Source organism: Panthera tigris, chromosome D2, assembly GCF_018350195.1.
Source record: "Panthera tigris isolate Pti1 chromosome D2, P.tigris_Pti1_mat1.1, whole genome shotgun sequence".
Taxonomy (NCBI): Eukaryota; Metazoa; Chordata; class Mammalia; order Carnivora; family Felidae; genus Panthera; species Panthera tigris.
The window spans coordinates 65,843,177-65,859,383 of record NC_056670.1 but is presented as its reverse complement, the minus strand read 5'-3'; positions in this window follow the sequence as shown (position 1 = coordinate 65,859,383).

Genomic DNA, 16,207 nt, shown 5'->3' with positions numbered 1-16,207 from the left:
GCACATGGATTTGTGGACTGTTAATTCTATTCCATAGAATTATGCCTACCCTTATTCCAGTACCAAAGGTTTATTATTATTATTATTATTATTGTTGTTGTTATTATTATTATTATTATTATTACTACTTTAGCTTTGTAGTGATTTTTGAAATCAGGAAGTGAATCCTACAACTTTATTCTTTTTTTCAATATTGTTTTTTATGGATTGAATTGAATCTATACTTTAGATTGCTTTGGGTAATATTGCCACCTTAATGTTAACTTTTCCAATCACAAATGTGAAGTATCTTTCCATTTATTTAGGCCTTTTAAAATTTCTTCCAGCACTATTTTGTAGTTTTCAGTGTATAAATATTTCACCTCCTTAATTAATTTTATTCCTAGTTATTTTATTATCTGTATGTTATTATAAGTTGAATTCTCTTAATTTCATTTGCCGAGTGTCATTGCTGGTATACACAGATAATTCTCTGTATTGATCTTATACTATGGAACTTTGCTGAATATATTTATTAACTCTAGTAGGGTTTTTGTGATTTTTTTTAAGGATATTGTATATATAGGATCATGCCATCTGCAAATAAAGATAGTTTTATTTCTCCCTTTCCAATTTGGGTGTCTTTCATACTCTTTCTCCCCCACACCCACCATTATTTGCTCTAGTTAACTTCTAGTACAATGTTGAATAACACTGGTAAAGGTTATCTTTTTTCCCTCTTTTTTGGGGAAATACTTTCAGACTTTCATCACTGAGTATGATACTACCTGTAGGGTTTTTTCCCCATAAATGTGCTTTAGTTTCTGATGCTGTGTTCTATTACCTGATACATAGGGCCTGGGACACATTTTGGGGCTTTGGAAGGTTTTGTGAATGGCTATTAGTAGTGGTTTGACAGATTAGCTGGATGTTATTTGGGTACTCTGTATGCTTCCGTACAATTGCTTGTGTGCCATCCCTGCACTGTGGTTTAGTTGTGAACTGGGCACTGTCTGCCCTCATCGTGTTCCCAGAAGAAGTGGGTCCTGAGAACAGGTGACTCTGCTCATGCCTTATGAGCTGTATGGCATCATGATGGAAGAGATAGGAGTTTGAAGATGAACAAAAGAGAGCTCTATGTATTTGAAGTTTATCTACTCTAATAACAAGCCTGGTTTGATAACTCCTCTGTGCACAAACTAAAGATGAACTACTGCAAACAATCATCTTCTTTGTCCTTTGTACTGTCATTTTCCTTGGATTTCATTTTAGGTGGAGTCTCAGGGGATGTGAGGCACCATTTGAAGTTATAAATGACTAATTTTATGCTGAGGCTGTCACCATCTGCAATACACAGAAACATGCCAAACAAATGCAGTGATATTTCTCTTAGCGATTTACCCTCAATGACCTTCCAAAATATTTAACTAATGTCATAATTAACAGGTGACAGATCCAATTATCCTCTAATGAGAAATAAAGTCATTTTATATCTTTTTGAGTAGTCTGATTACTTATCCAGAGCAACTGGAGAAGTAGGCTCCCTAACTAAAAATGACATATGCAATATCTCACCAAAGAAGAATTTCTCCACCAGGAAGGCTATCTCCTTCTTAATATCTTGATATTTCTTGACATTTTATGATACTATCATCATCAGAATCTTCATCATTGCCATAATGGTCATGGAAAAATTAGGGTTTCCCATATGTGATGAAGCATTTATATGCTTTTTTTCCATTTAATTCACAGAAAAATCCTAAAGAGAGGCAAGCCTACTATTTCTATTTTACAGATGGGGTTTAGAAAAGTTAAGTAATATTCCCAAGGCCTTGTAGTTAGTAATGTCAGAGTCCTATTGCCTATCCTTTCTGGAGTGAGAATCTGACTCTTACCTCTCATGTAAAAGCAACTGTAATGCAAATTTGTCAATATATGCCATAATAATAAATTAATTATTTTACTCTGTCCTTGAGAAACCATAGCATCACCAAAATAGGGCTAATGTATCAATGGACAGAAGAGATTTTCTTGATCAAGAGTAACACATCAGTGTCAATGTTGGAAAGGAAATCCAGTGCATTCATGGCCAATATCTCTGCCACAATAATCCGAATTTATTACAACTTTTCAGTGACTAAATACTTTCAAATTGTTTTCTCTTTAGCAACAGTGTTCTATAACAGGAGACTTAAAAATATTTATTTTCGGGGCCCCTGGGTGGCTCAGTCGGTTGAGCGCCAACTTCTGCTCAGGTCATGATCTCACAGTTTGGGAGTTCGAGCCCCATGTTGAGCTCTGTGATGACAGCTCGGAGCCTGTAGCCTTCTTCGGTTTCTGTGTCTTCCCCTCTCTCTGCCCTCCCCTGCTAGCATTTGGTCTCTGTCTCTGTCCCTCTGTCTCTCTCTCTCAAAAATGAATAAATGTTAAAAAAATTTTTTTAAATATTTATTTTCTACCTGTTATGTTCTGGGTGCTTTTTGCATCAAATTTTTGTTTCTCACAGAAATCCTGAAAGATAGTCAATACCCTCAACATTCTGGAGATAGGACAAACTCATAACTTTCCCAAGGTCACCCTTATGATATAGTTAGGATTCCTACTATATCTTTGGGTGCCAAAGACTAGGTACTTAATCTCTAAGCCATGTGGCCTTTCTGATGAAGCTGGTACTGTTCATCAAAATCTTGATGTGAAGATTAAGATGGGGAGAGGAAGTGGCACTGAGAAAGAAAATTAATGTAAAAAATAAATCCAGAGGAAATTTTAGATCTGCTGTGGGGATAAACAGAGTAAGGAAGGGGGTAGAGATGAAAGGAAGGACTGAAAAGAGTACGTTTTCCTGTTGTTTTTTTTTTTTTTTCCTAATGCTGGATTTGGGTATGACTCCAGAGAAGGAAAGTAACAACATGATGCAGTACTGCTTGCTCTAGATACTTCTTTGTTGATTCTTCCTCTCCCCATTAAATGGCTTAAGTTAGAATTGATATTCACTGCAGTTGGTGTCACCCAGTATAGCCAAGTTCTTGAGCTGAAGAATGGAGAGAAGGATAGCAAAGGAAAATTCTGTTTTAAATAAGGATGTGCACAAACTATTTAAAAAGATAAAAATGGTTGTTTCTTGGAGCTGAATTTAGGGACGTAGAGGCACTGGGGCAAGAGAAAGTGAACTATTTTCATTTTATTGATAAAAAGCATCATATGTTGCTTTTAACTGTGCTTTTCACTATATACATGACATCTACTATTATGAAATAAAAAAGTGTTTACAAGCAATTAAAAATAGTTAAGGAGCATTGTTAAAAGGAAAAGAAATGATGTCTGTTTCTGCCTTTCTGAGATGAGATTAGGAGAATAACCTAAAATGGCATATTACAACATATCTTGAATGATGTCCCAGCAAGTGCTGGCCACACGAAGGTTCACCACCAAGAAGGGATTAGTTCTTGGCACAAGGGAGATACTAGATACAGGACTACCGAACTGATCTTAATTAACTCTGTGTAGTAAAATGTAAGAGCCAGGCTGGTTCCCTCAGCCACCAAACTATTTCAGGACATACTTGCCCCACTTGAATAAAATGGAGTCCTCTCAGAATCAGAAGACATTTCACGTTAGAGAGACTAAATAAAATTAGTTAAAATAGGAGATATGCTGTAAGCAAAATGTCTGAAAGCAAATAGAGATGATATTGTGGTTCATCTGTGTGCTTGTTTTCTTGCTAATATCTATCATATAAATACAGGGCTGAGGCAATTGTAAGATTTAGAGTCAGTTGGTCAGAGTTCAATGTATATCTTGAGAAGAAAGCAGTGCTGGTTTTTAAAAATTTAGATGTTGATATTTAAACACCAAATTAAAGTAGTTTAACTGATCTTGCTTTCTCTTTTTCATCCAAATTATATGTTTTCATTGATAACAAAGGAAAATGGTGGGGAAAAAAAATCAAAATCAAATCAAACCAAACCAACAAACAAAACATGGTGCCAGGCAAATGGTCAATTGGGTGTCGAATAAAATAAAAGTTGCTATGAAATTGTGGAATCTTATTTCAGGGAAGTGGGGAGCAGGTGTGATATTAGCAAAAAGTAGGTGATTCTTTTGTGATTCATACATTGGGAGTAGCATCTTTTCTGGATAGAGCATCTGTACCTGATTCTGACTCATGCCATAATATAGGTATAGGTATAACACAGAATATATTCTTTCCACAAATCCTCTTATTCAGGGCATGATATTGCCATAGAGACAGTAAGTGCCAAAAAGAGAGAAACCAAAGAGAAAACAATGAGGTTTTCATTCTGGAAATGGAGATGGACTTGGTGAGAAAATAATTCTACCCATCCATGAGTAGGAAATGGGGAGCACAGAGGCGGCTCCATCACTATCACCAGAATGGATTCTCACAGTCACATTTCCATCATGTGCCTTAGGATGCCCATCATTTATTTCCTGAAATAAGAGAGGGGAGGAAATTGTGGAGGCAGCAACTTCTTATTGGATATCTCCACTCCAATAACTTTGTATATATTTTCCTAGTAGACTTCTTAAATGGCTATTCTGATAACCTCTCTATAAGTATGTAATGGGAAGCTCAAACAAATTAAATAATGGATGCATGGCTAATATGTGACAGAACTATAATTCAAATGTACTTCTTTCTTTTACAATAGCTTCTGTATTATTCATTGCACAAAGCTAGGAATAGAGGGAAAGAAGGTGGGCATCTATCTATATTTGCACAATCTTTGTTCATATTCAGCCCCTCATGTCTCATCTCTCATTCTGTTATCTTTCTCATCCCAATTGGAAATCTGTTCACTTATCTACTATTCTAGTAATAAGGAGACTGTCCTATGTCAAATAGACTGTCTTGGATTATTTAAGATGACTACTTATGATCAGCCTTGTCTTGAAAAAACATGTGTCCTTGGTGAGGCACTTTTAATTTCTTTCTAGAGCAATTAAATAATAGTTTTACATTATCTTATGTTACTCAGGAATCTAGAGACCTGTATTAAGAATGACCAGAGCAAAATAAGGGAATCCAAAAAAGCCTGTGGCTTCTGAGAGAGAGCAGGAGTTGTACCATCTGGAAGCAGAGAGAAGCTGCTTTCACTGTGGCACTAAGTTTTAAAGGGGTGCATGAGGTAAAGTTACATTGCTTCCCAAATCCTTTAAGAAAGTGCCACATTGGAGACACAAATGCCATCTCCTGGTGGACCCTATGGGTCCTTCTGTGATTGAACATCTGATGAAGTAGTTGGCTCATCTATAGGCCATGCCGTATTAAAAAGTGTGTGTTTCAGGCACTGGTAAGATCCCCAGAGGCTCACAAGATTGCGCTGTGAGAGACACTGGGTCTGATGAAAGGAACGAGAGCTGGTCTCCCATGTCTAGTTCCTCCAGGGAGAATACTTAATGCACAGAATGGCAGGAGGCTATGTGTCTCACTGATTGGCTAGTTAGAGTTCTCTCTCTCTCTCTCTCTCTCTCTCTCTCTCTCTCTCTCTCACACACACACACACACACACACACACACACACGTAAACTTTCCTTCTTCCTTACGTAGGCATAGTTGCAGATTGGCATAGGATGTGAAGCTAACACTGTATGCATGATGGTTAAGAATCTTACTGCCTGCCTTTGAATTCAGGCTCCAGGACTTCGTTTTCACCTTAGATACACATCTGAAACTCTATAAGCTTCAATTTTCTCATCTGTAAAGTGGGGATAATAATAGTACTAATATCACTGAGTTGTTGTTAGAGATAACAAACGTGAATTGCTTAGCACAGTGTCCACCACTTGGTAATTTCTCAATGGAAAGTCACTGCTCGTGTTGTCTGGCTGACACTCTGATGCCCACTGAGATCTCTTCTCCAGAAGCCTCTTCCTCTCTTCTATCTCCTTCAACTGTGTGTTCCAATGATTTCCTGCTCCTTCCAAGGCCCAGAATTTAACTCATGTTATCTGAAGAGATAACAAAAAATTTCACTCTCAAAAGATGTACAAACAATGACATTGAGAAAAGCTCAGTGAGGATCAAGTATGAGTGGTAGTGGAGATTGAGAATCTTTGTTTACTAAGATCTTAGTGATCCTCTGAACTTTGCCTATGTCTATAACTAAACTGAATATTTACTTGTCTTCATAATGTGTGTGTGTGTGTGTGTGTGTGTGTGTGTGTGTGTGTGTAGAAAGGGAGAGAAAGAATACTCTGAGGTGACAGAGACTATATAGCAGATAATGAATGCACAAAATAAGCCAACCAATAGTATTTTGGGATGTTTTGCTTCTGAAGAGATATGAAGAAAGACATTACTTATGTTTGATTATATACGTTGCCTGGAATGCTAAAAATGTTACTTGAACACTGAAAAATACAGAAGAAAATCAAGTAAAGCAAGTACATCTTCTCTACAAAATGTACTTTGTTTTATAATCTAGGATTGGTAAATTTCTTTACTTGCAAAAACTTTGACCAAGCACAGATTATTCAGTTCAATATTAAGCTAGGGCTCACAAAACATCATTGATAAAGATGTGGCTAAGACCTATATACAGATAGAGTACTCAGTAATTTTGTGATTGAGGGGAGAGAGGAACATTCTGCAAATTAACGACTTAGAAAGTCTGTTTAGGTAATGTTGTAAAAGAAAATTCACTTTTTTATATTTAGGTTTAAATGTAGAAATAATCTAAGTGACTTCCTGATGTCAAACTGGACAAAATATGTGGAATAAAAACAAAACTAAAAAACAACAAATTTTAATTTACTAATGGACACTAATGGCTTTGAATAAGGCTAGCCTTTTCATTGATAATAAATGATTAACATCAACCAGCAAAACTGTGATTAATGTATTTGATCATTATTCTTTTCTGCTCTAGACATTAGGTCATCATTGGTCTGGCTGTGACACATACACTTCATGCTTTTGTCATTGGTCTCTGTCTTTTGAGGATGATGCCATTGAGGAAGATTATCATATATGTGTGCACTTGTAGCTGCAAAGTCAGGTAGGTCTTCAGCTGGTTTTTTTCCATATTATTGAGTGACCACCTTTCAATTTTGGGTAAAAATTCTGCTTTGGAGTTTGTTGCAGTTCCTACTTGGTTCAATTCAACTGTGCTAAACCTCTTAATTTTATATTACAGAGGTTTAGTTTTTATTGTACGTTACACCACTTTTCAGCTATGGAATGATACTGACATATAGGTCTTAGAATATTGTCTTCTCTCAGTCTGCTGCCCACACCACAGTGCTTCGGTCTAGTGAGAATTGCAGTGAGAATTGCAATTATGGTGCATGAACTGCTGTACATCATGTAACTCACAAGTTCCCTCCTTACACTGACTGCAAACAACTCAAAGTCCATGTCCCACTAGTGTTTAATACTTCATGGTAGTCCTTTCTGAAATGAAGTGGGAGTAGTAACTAAACAATTTGGTAATATTGGTGGTAAGAGTAAGCCATGAGCTTTGTGTCCTTCATGTTTTGTGGTCTTTGTGTCCTTCAGATTTTCTGACCGTTGCTGAGCTCTTAAATATCTTCTATCCTAATAAACAAATAAGGAAAATGTGGCTGCTTACAGCTGTTGTAATTTATCTAGTTTGGAAACATTCTATTGTAAGTTTGCAGTTTGACCATAGGCCAATGATTGTGTACCTACTCGGTGCTAGGCTACTTGGGAAAATCACGAGATGGTTGATATCTCTTATTTGTAGTTATAGGTTCAGTGATGTATTTTCTTTTAATTATTTATTTAAAAAAATTTTTTTAACATTTATTTATTTTTGAGACAGAGAGAGACAGAGCATGAACGGGGAGGGGCAGAGAGAGAGGGAGACACAGAATCGGAAGCAGGCTCCAGGCTCTGAGCCATCAGCCCAGAGCCAGACGCGGGGCTCGAACTCATGGACCGTGAGATCATGACCTGAGCTGAAGTCGGACGCTCAACCGACTGAGCCACCCAGGCGCCCCTCAGTGATGTATTTTCTGTTGTTTCCTCTTCACCATTCTGATCCTTCTTGCATCATTGTCTTTTACCTTGGAAGTAGCTTGTGTTTGTTTCCCTGCAAAAACTCTATGTCCTGACGTTCCTGGTGGGTTTGCTCTCATTAACTTAGCCAGGAAAAGATTTGTGGAGAAAGGGAGTGCCAAAGGGTTCAGTTCTCTTATTGAACTATAATTCTGGCCAGAGAAATGCATCAGATTTGAGAGCACATCCTGTGTCTCACTCTCTTGCCCATAGATGGTACTGGCCATTGTTTGCTCAAAAGAGACTTTCTGAGCAATTGTACAGGTCATTCTAGAGGTGCCTAAATGCTGGTCACTTTTTGGTATGTGCATGGAGTCTCATGTATGGTGGAGCCCAGGATTATCAAAGACTGACCCATGGCACTATGAAAAATGTCACCAAAAGCTCATTATATTTTTTTGGGAAATAGGAAATCCAGTAATCCCAAGACCTTTTCTTTTCTTTTCTTTTCTTTTCTTTTCTTTTCTTTTCTTTTCTTTTCTCTTCTCTTCTCTTCTCTTCTCTTCTCTTCTCTTCTCTTCTTTTTTTTCTTTTCTTTTCTTTTTTAAATATGAAATTTACTGTCAAATTGGTTACCATACAACACCCAGTGCTCATCCCAAAATGTGCCCTCCTCAATACCCATCACCCACCCTCTCCTTCCTCCCACCCCCCATCAACCCTCAGTTTGTTCTCAGTTTTTAAGAGTCTCTTATGCTTTGGTCCCTCCCTCTCTAACCTCTTTTTTTATTCTTCCCCTCCCCCATGGACTTCTGTTAAGTTTCTCAGGATCCACATAAGAGTGAAAACATATGGTATCTGTCTTTCTCTGTATGACTTATTTCACTTAGCATCACACTCTCCAGTTCCATCCACGTTGCTACAAAAGGCCATATTTCATCCTTTCTCATTGCCATGCAGTATTCCATTGTGTATATAAACCACAATTTCTTTATCCATTCATCAGTTGATGGACATTTAGGCTCTTTCCATAATTTGGCATTTGTTGAAAGTGCTGCTATAAACATTGGGGTACAAGTGCCCCTATGCATCAGTACTCCTGTATCCCTTGGGTAAATTCCTAGCGGTGCTATTGCTGGGTCATAGGGTAGGTCTATTTTTAATTTTCTGAGGAACCTCCACACTGTTTTCCAGAGCGGCCGCACCAGTTCACATTCCCACCAACAGTGCAAGAGGGTTCCCGTTTCTCCACATCCTCGCCAGCATCTCTGGTCTCCTGATTTGTTCATTTTAGCCACTCTGACTGGCGTGAGGTGATATCTGAGTGTGGTTTTGATTTGTATTTCCCTGATGAGGAGCGACGTTGACCATCTTTTCATGTGCCTGTTGGCCATCCGGATATCTTCTTTAGAGAAGTGTCTATTCATGTTTTCTGTCCATTTCTTCACTGGGTTATTTGTTTTTCAGGTGTGGAGTTTGGTGAGCTCTTTATAGATTTTGGATACTAGCCCTTTATCCGATATGTCATTTGCAAATATCTTTTCCCATTCTGTTCATTGCCTTTTAGTTTTGTTGATTATTTCCTTTGCTGTGCAGAAGCTTTTTATCTTCATAAGGTCCCAATAGTTTATTTTTGCTTTTAATTCCCTTGCCTTTGCGGATGTGTCAAGTAAGAAATTGCTGTGGCTGAGGTCAAAGAGGTTGTGGCCTGCTTTCTCCTCTAGGGTTTTGATGGTTTCTTGTCTCACATTCAGGTCCTTTATCCATTTTGAGTTTATTTTTGTGTATTGTGTAAGAAAATGGTCTAGTTTCATTCTTCTCCATGTTGCCGTCCAGTTTTCCCAGTACCATTTGTTAAAGAGACTGTCTTTTTTCCATTGGATACTCTTTCCTGCTTTGCCAAAGATTAGTTAGCCATACATTTGTGGGTTCAATTCTGGGTTCTCTCTTCTATTTTATCAGTCTATGTGTCTGTTTTTGTGCCAATACCATGCTGTCTTGATGATTACAGCTTTGTAGTAGAAGCTAAAGTCTGGGATTGTGATGCCTCCTGCTTTGGTTTTCTTCTTCAAAATTACTTTGGCTATTCAGGGCCTTTTGTGGTTCCATACAAATTTTAGGATTGCTTGTTCTAGCTTTGAGAAGAATGCTGGTGCAATTTTGATTGGGATTGCATTGAATGTGAGGATAGCTTTGGGTAGTATTGACATTTTACCAATATTTATTCTTCCAATCCATGAGCACAGAATGTTTTTCTGTTTCTTTACATCTTCTTCAATTTCCTTCATAAGCTTTCTATAGTTTTCAGCATACAGATCTTGTACATCTTTGGTTCGATTTATTCCTAGGTATTTTATGCTTTTTGGTGCAAATCTGAATGGGATCAGTTTCTTTATTTGTCTTTCTGCTGCTTCATTGTTAGTGTATAAGAATGCAACCGATTTCTGTACATTGATTTTGTATCCTGCGACTTTGCTGCATTCATGTATCAGTACTAGCAGACTTTTGGTGGAGTCTATCAGATTTTCCATGTATAATATCATATCGTCTGCAAAAAGTGAAAGCTTAACTTCATCTTTGTCAATTTTGATGCCTTTGATTTCCTGTTGTTGTCTGATTGCTGATGATAGAACTTCCAACACTATGTTAAACAACAGTGGTGAGAGTGGACATCCCTGTTGTGTTCCTGATCTCAGGGAGAAAGCTCTCAGTTTTTCCCCATTGAGGATGATATTAGCTGTGGGCTTTTCATAAATGGCTTTGATGATGCTTAAGTATGTTCCTTCTATCCTACTTTCTCGAGGGTTTTTTTTTTGTTGTTGTTGTTGTTTTTTATGTTTTATTTATTTTTGAGACAGAGAGAGACAGAGCATGAATGGGGGAGGAGCAGAGAGAGAGGGAGACACAGAATCGGAAGCAGGCTCCAGGCTCTGAGCCATCAGCCCAGAGCCCGTTGTGGGGCTAGAACTCACGGACCGCGAGATCGTGACCTGAGCTGAAGTCGGCCACTTAACCTACTGAGCCACCCAGGCGCCCCTCTCGAGGGTTTTTATTAAGAGAGGATGCTGAATTTTGTCAAATGCTTTTTCTGCATCGATTGACAGGATCATATGGTTCTTTTCTTTTATTAATGTGATGTATCACATTGATTGATTTGCGAATGTTGAACCAGCCCTGCAGCCCAGAAATGAATCCCACTTGATCATGGTGTATAATTCCATTTATATGCTGTTGAATTTGATTTGCTAGTATCTTATTGAGAATTTTTGCATCCATATTCATCAGGGATATTGGCCTGTAGTTCTCTTTTTTTACTGGGTCTCTGTCTGGTTTAGGAGTGAAAGTAATGCTGGCTTCATAGAATGAGTCTGGAAGTTTTCCTTCCCTTTCTATTTTTTGGAATGGCTTGAGAAGGATAGGTATTATCTCTGCTTTAAATGTCTGGTAGAATTCCCCAGGGAAGCCATCTGGTCCTGGACTCTTATTTGTTGGGAGATTTTTGATAACTGATTCAATTTCTTCACTGGTTATGGGTCTGTTCAAGTTTTCTATTTCTTCCTGTTTGAGTTTTGGAAGTGTCTGGATGCTTAGGAATTTGTCCATTTCTTCCAGGTTGTCCAGTTTGTTGGCATATAATTTTTCATAGTATTCCCTGATAATTGTATTTCTGAGGGATTGGTTATAATAATCCCATTGTCATTCATGATTTTATCTATTTGGGTCACCTCCCTTTTCTTTTTGAGAAGCCTGGCTAGTGGTTTATCAATTTTGTTTATTTTTTCAAAAAACCAACTCTTGGTTTAATTGATCTGCTCTACAGTTTTTTTTTTTTTTTTAGATTCTATATTGTTTATTTCTGCTCTGATCTTTATTATTTCTCTTCTTCTGGGTTTGGGGTGTCTTTGCTGTTCTGCTTCTATTTCCTTTAGGTGTGCTGTTAGATTTTGTAATTCGGATTTTTCTTGTTTCTTGAGATAGGCCTGGATTGCAATGTCTTTTCCTCTCAGGACTGCCTTCGCTGCGTCCCAAAGCATTTGGATTGTTATATTTTCATTTTCGTTTGTTTCCATATATTTTTTAATTTCTTCTCTAATTGCCTGGTTGACCCACTCATTCTTTAGTAGGGTGTTCTTTAACCTCCATGCTTTTGGAGGTTTTCCAGACATTTTCCTGTGGTTGATTTCAAGCTTCATGGCATTGTGGTCTGAAAGTAGTCATGGTATGATCTCGTTTCTTTTATACTTACGAAGTGCTGTTTTGTGACCCAGTATGTGATCTATCTTGGAGAATGTTCCATGTGCACTTGAGAAGAAAGTATATTCTGCTGCTTTGGGATGCAGAGTTCTAAATATATCTGTCAAGTCCATCTGATCCAATGTATCATTCAGGGCCCTTGTTTCTTTATTGATCCTGTGTCTAAATGATCTATCGATTGTTGTAAGTGCAGTATTAAAGTTCCCTGCAATTACCACATTCTTATCAATAAGGTTGCTTATGTTTGTGATTAATTGTTTTATATATTTGGGGGCTCCCATATTCAGTGCATAGACATTTATAATTGTTAGTTCTTCCTGGTGGATAGACCCTGTAATTATTATATAATGCCCTTCTTCATCTCTTGTTACAGCCTTTAATTTAAAGTCTAGTTTGTCTGATATAAGTATGGCTACTCCAGCTTTCTTTTGAGTTCCAGTATCATGATAGATAGTTCTCTATCCCCTCACTTTCAATCTGAAGGTGTCCTCAGGTCTAAAATGAGTCTCTTGTAGACAGCAAATAGATGGGTCTTGTTTTTTTTAATCCATTCTGATACCCTATGTCTTTTGGTTGGTGCATTTAGTCCATTTACGTTCATTGTTATTATAGAAAGTTATGGGTTTAGAGTCATTGTGATGTCTGTAGGTTTCATGCTTGTACTGGTGTCTCTGTGTAGTGATGTCTCTGGTACTTTGTCTCACAGGATACCCCTTAGGATCTCTTGTAGGGCTGGTTTAGTGGTGACAAATTCCTTCAGTTTTTGTTTGTTTGGGAAGATCTTTATCTCTCCTTCTATTCTAAATGACAGATTTGCTGGATAAAGGATTCTCGGCTACATATTCTTTCTGTTCATCACAATGAAGATTTCCTGCCATTCCTTTCTGGCCTGACAAATTTCAGTAGATAGATCCGTCACTAGTCTTATAGGTTTCCCTTTATATGTTAGAGCGTGTTTATACCTAGCTGCTTTCAGAATTTTCTCTTTATCCTTGTATTTTGCCAGTTTCACTATGATATGTCGTGCAGAAGATCGATTCAAGTTATGTCTGAAGGGAGTTCTCTGTGCCTCTTGGGTTTCAATGCCTTTTTCCGTCCCCAGATCAGGGAAGTTCTCAGCTAAGATTTCTTCAAGTACATCTTCAGCCCCTTTCTCTCTCTCCTCCTCCTCTGGAATCCCTATTATACAGATATTATTGCGTTTCATCACATCACTTAGTTCTCTAATTCTCCCCTCATAATCATGGATTTTTTTTATCTTTTTCTCAGATTCCTCTTTTTCCCATAATTTTATCTTCTAATTTACCTGTACTCTCCTCTGTCTCTTCAATCCGAGCTGTGGTCACCTCCATTTTATTTTGCACCTCATGGCATTTTTTAGCTCCTCCTGACTGTTTCTTAGTCCCTTCACCTCTGTAGCAATAGGTTCTCTGCTGTCCTCTATACTTTTTTCAAGGCCAATGATTAGTTTTATGACTATTATTTTAAATTCATGTTCCATTAAATTGCTTAAATCGTTTTTGATCAATTTGTTAGCTGTCGCTACTTCCTGGAGTTTCTTTTGAGGAGAATTCTTCCGTTTCGTCATTTTGGATAGTCCCTGGAGTGGTGTGGAACTGCAGGGCTCTTCCCCTGTGCTGTCTGGAGTAACTTGTGTTGGTGGGCGGGGCTGCAGTCAGACCTGATGTCTGCCCCCAACCCACTGCTGGGGCCACAGTCAGACTGGTATGTACCTTATCTTCCCCTCTCCCAGGGGCAGGACTCACTGTGGAGTGGTGTGGCCCCTGTCTGGGCTACTTGAACACTGCCAGGCTTGTGGTGCTGCTTCTATGGGATCTGGTGTATTAGCCAGGGTGGATCTGCAAGGTGTACAGGGGAGGTAGGGGCAGGCTCAGCTTGCTTTGCTTTCAGTGGTCTGCTGCAGTAGGTGCCCTGTGGCACCAGGAGGGAGGCAGACCCATCGGAGGGATGGATCCACAGAAGCACAGCATTGGGTGTTTGCGCAGTGCAAGCAAGTTCAGTGACAGGAACTGGTTCCCTTTGGGATTTTGGCTTGGGGATGGGCGAGGTAGATGGTGCTGACCAGTGTCTTTGTTCCCCGCCAAGCTTAGCTCTGTCTTCTGGTGCTCAACAACTCTTCCTCCCGTTGTTCTCTTGCCCTCCCACTCTCTGAGCAGAGCTGTTGACTTATAACATTCCAGATGTTAAGTCTGGCTGGCTGTCAGAACTCACTCCATCCGACCCCTCCACTTTTGCACATCAAACTTGGGGGCTCTGCCTTGCTGGACAGGCTGCCCCTCCACTGCCCCAGCTCCCTCCCGCCAGTCCGTGTAGCACGCACTGCTTCCCCGCCCTCCCTACCCTCTTCCGTGGGCCTCTTGTCTATGCTTGGCTCCGGAGAGTCTGTTCTGCTAGTCTTCTGGCGGTTTTCTGGGTTAGTTAGGCAGATGTGGGTGGAATCTAAGTGATCAGCAGGACGCAGTGAGCCCAGAATCCTCCTATGCCGCCATCTTCCTCCTATCAATTCGCAAAATCAAGACAACTCGTTTTCAACTAGAGGAGACCAAATGCACATGCTGCTCCAAGGGAACATGAAAGTTTCCGAGAATACTGTTTGTTTGCTTTAATGTGTTTAATTAAAGTTTTTTCAAGAACTGCTTGGAATAGCCTTCTTGATCTGGTATTTCCAGTAAGAGTTTAAAGAAAGTTTAATTTCTTCATGTGTTAGCAATTTCTCCCTACCTCTTCTATTATTGTGTCTTCATTCTTCTCCAGATTTACTTGGTTCTGACCTACTTTCATCTTACTTAACAAGGCAGACCTATCCCTTCCTCATTCCTGCATTGAATCAAAACTGTTATTACTTTAGCTTAAATACCATGTCAAAAAGATGTCTCTATTTGGTATTTCTTATGTTTGTTGCTAACTTCTAGCTGAAGATCTGGCAGGTTAATCTGACTCAGTTTGTCCCATCTGAACTCCATTTCCCCCTCCTCAGGGAATGAATAACATATGTGGATTTATGTCAATCCAATCCAGAGGCCTCTATTTTGGTCTCTTCCTTTTCCTCAACTCCCATTTCTGGTTCATCACCAATTTATGTTGATTTTACATGTTTTGACAACATATTAACCCTCTAGTTCAGCATGTAAGTTCTTGCCCTTGTTACCCCTTGTCTAAATTACCAAAATGGCCCCTTAGTTTAGTTTTCTGCCTATAGTCCTTTTTTTCAATTCATCCTTCATACTATTTTCTGGATCAAAATGTCAAATTTGTGTCACAAGTCAAATTTGATCATGTATATCCTTTGTTTATACTTAGCGGCTCACTTTAGTGCTCCCTGAATCTGAGGATAAGGTTCAGCCCCTTACCATGCTACATAGGATTCTTCACAATCCAGCTCTTGACTGCTCTGGGGCATCATAGTCTACCTTCCCCACCAGGCATGTTTTGCTCTAACCTGCTGCTTCCCTTGTGTTTCCCTTAAAGCATTGCATTTTCTGTGGGCCTTTGCACACATTGTTCTCTCTACTTGAAAGGACTTTTTTTCTACTTGGTCTTATCGTAACTCTAGACTCAAATATCACCTTTGGTAGGAAATATTTCCTTTCTGCTTTCACTTTTACTCCAAATGTGCAGACTGTCTTTCTTTTGTGTTTTTACTTTATATTTTACAGCTCACTCTTTTGTAACCATATATATTCTTGATGCAGAACTGTGAACTCAGTGAGGATAAGAACTATGTGTTGGTTTCTCTCTCTTCTTGGGGACTGGTTTATTGCCTCAATGCCTATTTTGTTCTCAATATGTGCTTATTAAGAGAGTAAATTAAAGAACAAATGAATTGCAAATTCTCTTTTGAATGAATTTTATTAATTTGAAAAAAAAAATTGTCGGTTTCACTATCTATACACAGCCAGTTTATAGAACAACTTTCTCCCAGAATGTTGTAGAAAGATTCAGAGTTTATATTCTCTCTCTGTCCTACAA